The following is an 8117-nucleotide window of genomic DNA, read 5'->3' as shown; positions in this document are numbered from 1 at the left end:
TTGGACTCGATCCCTGGACCAGGACCACGCCCTGAGCCAAAGGCAGATGCTCAACCACTGAGCCACCTGGGCGTCCCTCAACAACATTTTTTTTTTCCTCAACAACACTCTTTATGTATGTAGTAATGTGAGAGGCCTTCAGATATTGTAATCTTTGTCAACCTTAAGGAATTCATGCTACAGAAAATTCCTATAAATATGTGAAGGAAAATAATTCACTGGCATCCCTCCAATATCATATTTTTATATTAACATACATCTTAACATGTCTACAAACAATATACTAATTTAGTATTTTCCAGTATTTATTCAATAGTGTAATGTTGGTATATAGTCATTCCTTATAATTTTATTGATACAAATGTGTATCAAGGTATCTCATTGTGATTTTAATCTGCATTTCCTCAATGAATAATGATACTGAGCATCTTTTTATGCACCTATTTGCCATTACTTAGGTCTTTGGTGAAGTATCTGCTCAAATCTGTTACCCTTTAATAAACTGGTTTGTTTGCCTTCTTTTTTTTTTTTTTTTTTTTTTTTTTTTTTTTGCCTTCTTTTGAGTTTTTAGTGTTTGGTATATATTCCAGATACAAGTACTATTTGCATATGTGATATGTAATTTTCTCTAAGCTGTTGTCTTTTTGTTATTTTAGTTGTGGTTTACAAAGGATAGAAATTCTTAAATTTTTTAAAAAGATTTTTTATTTATTCATGAGACACAGAGAGAGAGAGAGAGAGAGAGAGAGAGAGACAGACAGACAGAGACAGAGGCAGAGGCAGAGGGAGAAACAGGCTCCATGCAGGGAGCCCGATGTGGGACTCGATCCCGGGTCTCCAGGATCATGCGCTGGGCTGAAGGCAGCACTAAACCACTGAGCAACCCAGGCTGCCCAAAATTCTTAATTTTTTTAAAAGATTCTATTTATTTATTCATGAGAGAGAGGCAGAGACACAGGCAGAGGGAGAAGCAGGCTCCATGCAGGGAGCCCAATGTGGGACTCAATCCTGGGTCTCCAGGATCACACCCTGGGCTGAAGGCAGTGCCAAACCGCTGGGCCACCAGGGCTGCCTCTTAAATTTTTTTTTAAGTGGGCTCCACACCCAGCACAGAGCCCAGCATGGGGCCTGAATCCATGACTCTGAGATCAAGACCAGAGCTGAGATCAAGAGTTGGACTTTCAACCAACTGAGCCACCCAGGCAATTCTTAATTTTGATGACATTATATTTATCATTTTTATATTTTATGGATTACTCTTTTGGTGACATATCAAAATATTTGCCTAACCTAAGGTCACAAATACTTTTTCCTGAAAGTTTTGTAGATTTAGGTTTTACATTTAGCTCTACTGAAGAGTTAACTTTTGAATATGGTGAAAGAGATGGATCAAAGTTGTTTTCATATAAATATCCAGATGTTCAAGCACCAATTGATAAAACACTTTACAGTCTTCACTGAATTGCTTTTTTCCCTAAAACCAATTGACCATGTTATGTACAAGTTTATTTTTGGACTCTAGGCTATCCCATTAACCTCTTTCTCTGTCTTTTTTTTTTTTTTTTTAAAGATTTTATTTATTTATTCATGATAGTCATAGAGAGAGAGAGAGGCAGAGACACAGGCAGAGGGAGAAGCAGGCTCCACGCACCGGGAGCCCGATGTGGGATTCGATCCTGGGTCTCCAGGATCGTGCCCTGGGCCAAAGGCAGGCGCCAAACCGCTGCGCCACCCAGGGATCCCTCTTTCTCTGTCTTTATGCCAATACTGTTTGATGACTGTAGCTCTTACATTTCTCTATGAATTGTGGAATCAGGTTGTTGAATTCTATTTAAAGCCTATAGGGATTTTGATTGAGATGGTGCTGAACATATAAGTGAATTTTGGTGAGAACTGATGTCTTAACAATATTGAGATTTCCAATGTATGAATGTAACATATCTATTTGTTCAATATATCTCTCAACTGTGTTTTGTAGTTCTTAGTGTAGTATAGATTATTTAAGTATTTTATATTTAAAAAAAAAGATTCTGGGGATCCCTGGGTGGCCCAGTGGTTCAGCGCCTGCCTTTGGCCCAGGGCGTGATCCTGGAGTCCTGGGATCGAGTACCACATCAGGCTCGCAGCATGGAGCCTGCTTCTCCCTCTGCCTGTGTCTCTGCCTCTCTCTCTAATGAATAAAATCTTTAAAAAAAATATTTTATTTATTTATTCATGAGAGACAGAGAGAGAGGCAGAGACACAGGCAGAGGGAGAAGCAGGTTCCCTGTAGGAATCCTAATGTGGGACTCAATCCCATAACTCCAGGATCACGACCTGAGCTAGAGGTGGATGCTCAACCACTGACCTATCCAGGTGCCCTGAGTATTTCATATTTTTGATGCTATTATAAGTGGTATTTTAAATTCAATTTCTGATTTTTCCATGCTACTGTATTAAAATGTCATTGGTTTTTATATATTTTAGAATATGCAATCTTACTAAACTCATTTAGCTCTAAAGTAACTTTCTGTATAAAACAGGACTTTCTACATGATCGTGCCATCTGCAGAGAGTTTTACTGCTTCCTTTCCAATCTGCCCTCTACTTTTTTTCTTGCTTTATTACACTGGCTAAAACCTCTAGGACAATGTTTAATACAAGCAGTGAGAGCAGACTCTTTTTCTTTTTCTTAATTTTAGGAAATAAGCATCCATAAATACAATGTTGGCTGTAAGTTGTTTTAATCAACATGAGCTTATTATAACAAAATACCTGAGTGGATTGAACAGCAAACATTTCTCACAGTGGAGTTTGGGAAATATAAGATCAAGGTATCAGCGGATGTGGTGCCCGGTGAGCCAGGTCCTATAGCTCTTTTGCTGCCTAAATCCATCTCTTCTTGTAATACGCCTCAGAATTGAAACAGAGGACTTTCTTGTTTCTCTTACTATCGAGTGATCAATCATGGATTTTCCTCTATGCATAAGTAATCTATTTTTTCCTAGGGCTCTATCACCAGAGTATGTGGTATATATGTGTATGAAATATGCATTCATCTCTGGTCCTGAGTTTCATCTACTGAATCTCAGTTACACATTTACAGCTTATAGTTGAAGCTATAGCTCAACTCTAAATGATTCCTTAATAAAAGCATCACAAATGTGCTTTACTTCCTTACTTTCTATCAACGTATCACCAAGATTCAAAATTAAAACTATTTTCATCTTCTACATCAAAACAACCAATTTATGTCCTTTTTTGTTTTGTTTTAAGATTTTATTTATTTATTCATGAAAGAGAGAGAGAGAGGCAGAGGGAAAAGCAGGCTCCATGCAGGGAGCCTGATGCAGGACTCAATCCCAGGACTCCAGGATCAAGCCCTGAGCCAAAGGCAGGTGCCAAACCACTGAGCCACCCAGTGATCCCTTGATTTATGTCCTTCTAATGATAGTTTCTGGTATGCACAGGTCCATGGAAGCAAGTCTTAGTTCCTCCACTCAAAAGTAAAACTGAATGCTTCTATACTTTTAAACAAACTCTTGAGAGAATTAACATAGCAAGCCTGAGAATGCTCTCCTTAGAAGTCCTGCTTACAAAGTTGGCCCTCAATGCTCTCTAGGAATTTTGGTTTTGGGTGGTGAATTTCTGCCATTCCTAGAATAAAAGTGGATCCCTGTGCCTAAATTATTTGTACGAATGTAGCTTATGCAGAATACCTATCTTCGAAGACTCTGGAATTTTAGCATATTCTAGGTGAAGGGAATCTTTGTGACCAGCCAGCAATAAAACCCTTAGACAGTGAATCTCAAATGTTGTCTAGCCAACATATCATGCATATTTTAACAACTTTTGGCTAGAAGAATTAAGCACATCCTGTGTGACTCTTGTACCTAGTTTCCTCCAGGCTTTGCCCCATGAGCTTTTTACCTTTGCTTATTTTGCTTTTTATCCTTTTTTAAAATAAATCTTAGCTGTTGTGTAATAAAGAATTTAACCTTTCCCAAAGAGCTCTACTCTTTGCCCTTGGCTCCTGGGAGGTAATCTGACTCCTTGAAATGTTATGCCTGATAAAAGTAAAGTATCTTTCTTTAGGTAGGAAACTGAACCATACCAGATAGTCAGTGTGACTTATGATGAGGCTTTGCATCACAATATCAGTGTGACCTCCATAGGGTGTAGGGACAGAGGTGAGTCACATAAGCAACTAATCATATCTCTGACAGAGACCCAATAAAGAGCAGACACTTTTTATTGTCCACTTTATTGGATGTTTCTGGCCATCCAGAGCAAGTCAGGTCACCTCTGGATGGCCATACTCTGCATATCATCACATGCTGTTACTGGGAGGAGTTTACATTGTCCATGACTGCAGTGTTGTAAGACAAATGGAAGCTTTGCATCTAGAATCCTCCTGGACTCTGCCCTATGGGTCTCTTCACTTGGCCGATGTGTATCCTTTCATAAATCATAAACATGAGTAGAAAATTTTTATTAAGTTCTGAGTCCTTCTAGTGAATTATCCAACTTGAGGGTGATCTTGGGGACCCCTTAATGTGCAAATTGTATCAGAAATAAGGGTGCTCTTGGGGACTACTCCCTAACTTTAGGCTGAATCCTGTGACTACTCCCAGTGAGTCATCAAACCCAGAGGTGATCTTGGGGACCTGCAACACTTGGCCAGTTTTCTTTTTCTTTTTTATGATAGTCACACAGAGAGAGAGAGAGAGAGGCAGAGACACAGGCAGAGGGAGAAGCAGGCTCCATGCACCGGGAGCCTGACGTGGGATTCGATCCCGGGTCTCCAGGATCGCGCCCTGGGCCAAAGGCAGGCGCCAAACTGCTGCGCCACCCAGGGATCCCACTTGGCCAGTTTTCAAAAAAGAATAAATGTTTGTTAGTGAATAAATGATCAATTAATACATCCTTTTGGACAATCAGACAACTATACAGATGATTTTACAATAAAGAAACAGCAGTAGCAAAGAATATGTTTCTTAAAAATATAGAGCCATATACAAGACCAAAGAAATAAGGATGTGCTGGTGAGGAATAGGATCAGGAATTAAAAAAAAAAAAAAAAAAAAAAAAAAAAACCTTACCAAAGACTGAGGAAAAAAAAGACACACCTATAGTTTCTGAGGCTGTAGGCATTTATAAAAGGTCAATGTAAACATTGAGTGATGGCAGAAAATGACTAGTATTCCTGTAGAAACTCAAATTCAAGAAGCCTCAATTTCTGCACATGCCTGAAACATGTGATGAGACCATCTTTCATAACTTAAAGGTGCTGCCCTCTAGAATCAGCTGCCTTACCCTTACCTCATTCCTCTTAAGCACCTGGCATTGATCCTCTCATCTCTTCTTTCCCTATCATTCAGGGTACTTTCCCATGCTCTAATAGTGGAATTACATCAGACTAAAAATGAAAGACCTGGGAAAATAAGGAGAAAGAATTGGCCATGTTGTTGTTACTTAAGTGTTTGGATACAGCCACATTGTAATCAGGATAGAAACTATCATAAAACAAGAAAAAGTCTTGGTGAATATCTGGCAGATGGGATAAAGAAAGCTGCTCATTTCAATTTTCACATTTCAAGGAAAGTTAGAGCCTCACCAAATATTCCTAGTAGAAAACAGAGACACACCCAAGACCAGATGTTGAATGAAGGGCGGGGTGCACTTATCCACCCAGACCAAATTCTGATAATTCTCCAACATCACAGTTATGTACAAATCTCTTTGAGCAGGGTTTAGTAATCCTCATTTTCCTTGGAGAAACCAATGGACACATCTTTGAATGTCACTGATCCCTGAAATGACATTTAAAAGAGCCTAATTAAATAATAGGAAGTTGGGAGGCATAGAAAGTAGCTGATCAGAACTCTGTGTCTCTTAAGAGCAGCTTAGCTAAATCACTAAAGGGCAATATTGTGACATACTATTTGTTCATTAAAATTTGGGTTTAAGAAAACTTTTAATGATAAGGGAAAAGTTCAAGGTAAACAAGGTTATTAAAGAGAATTGAATACCTCTCACAGTTGTTTCTAGAACCCTACATATGAATATAGTGAACATACCCAGACTCTGTTGAAAGCTCCTTCTAATCAATTCTACTTTAGGCAATCTAAAGTAGATTACCTTTAGTGAATCTCTAGGAAGAATATCAGGCTAATTCACTCTTCTTGACAAAATGAAATGCAGTCTCCCTTTTCTTGAATCTGGGTTGGACCTACAACTTGTTTTAATCAACAAAATGTGACAAAAGTGACACTGTGCCAGCTCCAGGTCAGATACATAGACGGTTGTTTTGCCCTCATGGAAGCTCAGGGAAGGAGTCCAGCCATCTCATTGGAAAGGCCAGTAAGAGGTCAAATGAAGAGGGGTAGATTCTGAGACTACATGACAAAAAGCTGAGAAACCCAACTGACAGCAAAAATAGAGGTTAATAAATAAATAAAACTAATAAATATATTAGTTTTAGGTGTATCTACAGGCCTGGATACAGGACCACATATAGGACTTCAAGTTACGTATCACACTCCTGAATGAAGAGTCTTGGGTATTCCAAGGCAGCAGGTATTAAATAACATAAATCCTGCCCAGTTTGAATTCCTCACTGCCACAAACAGAAAGTAATAAAATGGTCCTTGCTCTAGCTAGTACTACATTTTAGGTAGAGTTTGTTATGCAGCAAAAAATGTTAAAGACATTTAAAAAGAAAACCTGTGGCCCAAAATGGTGTCACCAAAATGGCGTCACTTAGGGTAAGTCAACAAATCAGGGCTTACTAACCAACTTCAATGCACTTTTATCCTCTCCCAGAAATGTAGTCTTAACTTATCAGGCAGGAACTTTCTGGTCACCACCACAACTGTAATCTCACATGGGTCCTCTATCTTCCAAAGTAAGAAGAGATAATCCACCTAATAAGACCTGCCCTTCCCCCAAGGAAAGATGACCTTGTCTGGAACAACTCTATCTTTTCTTTTCCTAGTAACTTTCTCAACCCCTCTCTTTCCCATAAAAACCCTCCACATTATAGCACTCCTCAGTGCTCCCCTGTACTCACTAGATAGTTTACTACCAGATTCACGAATTCTTTAATAAAGACAATTAGAGGGGAACCTGGATGGCTCAGTCTGTTAAGCATCTGCCTTTGGCTCAGGTCATCATCTCAGGGTCTTGGGATCCAGCCCTACTTCTGACTCCCTGCTCAGCCAGGAGCCTGCTTCTCCCTTTCCCTCTGCCTGCTGCTCCCCCTGCTTGTGCTCTGTCAAATAAAGTCTTTTTAAAAATCAATTAGATCTTCAATATACTCAGCTGAATTTTGTTTTATAGCAGTGCCTCTGAAACTGGATAAGTTTGACCTCATCTGCTTCTATCCGAGCCTGCAACAGGAGCAAAGATTCGGTTCCATCTTGAGCTGCTTACGGAGCATGAGTCAGGGAAGGCCTGAGGATGCCTAGCTTACGGCTAGTCTTCCTTTCCAATAGTCATCACACTATGATGATACACAATGGTTTTAATCACCTATCCTCTCCAGATACACCTCCACCGCACCGTCTGCTTGTATCACTATCACAGAAAGACGACACTTGGGAAATTTTACTGGAACTTGGAATGTGCAGATCTGAGCACCCCACTCTCCCCCGCAGCCCCGCCCAAGTCTCATCCCGGTCTTTCTCCAAGGAGAGGAAGCCACGTACCGAACCCAAATCTCCCAGGTTCCGGGCCAACCGAGGGGCCCCTTCACAGCCCGGCACCACCCACGTGCCACGGTGGCTTGTGTGTCTCCTAAGCCGCGGCGTGCGCAGGCGTGCGTCTACCGCCGTAGTCCTGGAATGCTGAACACGACACAGACCTGACCAGTTAGAGGCCGAATTCGGCAGCGAGGAATGGATGTAGAACTGGAAATGCCTGGGTTCGTAAACGAGCTAGAAGCCTTTATCCAAAAAAGCTTGATCTCCTCTGCCGTGTGTCGGGGCTGGCATGGTGGGGGAGTTTTCGCGGCTAGGAACACGCTTGCCTCCTGCTGGCTGCGGAGGCGGGGCCTCAGCTCACTGGGTCTCCGGTGTGCGGGTCGGAAAGGAAGTCGTTTGCGAGTGTTAGTACGCGCATGCGTGCGGTCGTTGGGG

General features: G+C 40.9%; 1 long non-coding RNA gene across 1 annotated transcript; it reads right to left on the bottom strand.

Moving 5' to 3' along the window:
* Window positions 1-2390: 2390 nt before the first annotated feature.
* Window positions 2391-8110, bottom strand: LOC111097313. The gene is made up of 3 exons (XR_005354432.1): window positions 7689-8110; window positions 5302-5792; window positions 2391-4437 (listed from the first exon to the last, which is right to left on the bottom strand). It is a non-coding gene; the product is annotated as an uncharacterized LOC111097313 (long non-coding RNA).
* Between the last annotated feature and the right edge of the window lie 7 nt (window positions 8111-8117).

Source organism: Canis lupus, chromosome 1 (assembly GCF_011100685.1).
Source record: "Canis lupus familiaris isolate Mischka breed German Shepherd chromosome 1, alternate assembly UU_Cfam_GSD_1.0, whole genome shotgun sequence".
Lineage (NCBI taxonomy): Eukaryota > Metazoa > Chordata > Mammalia > Carnivora > Canidae > Canis > Canis lupus.
This window is presented reverse-complemented; position numbering and strand designations above follow the sequence as displayed.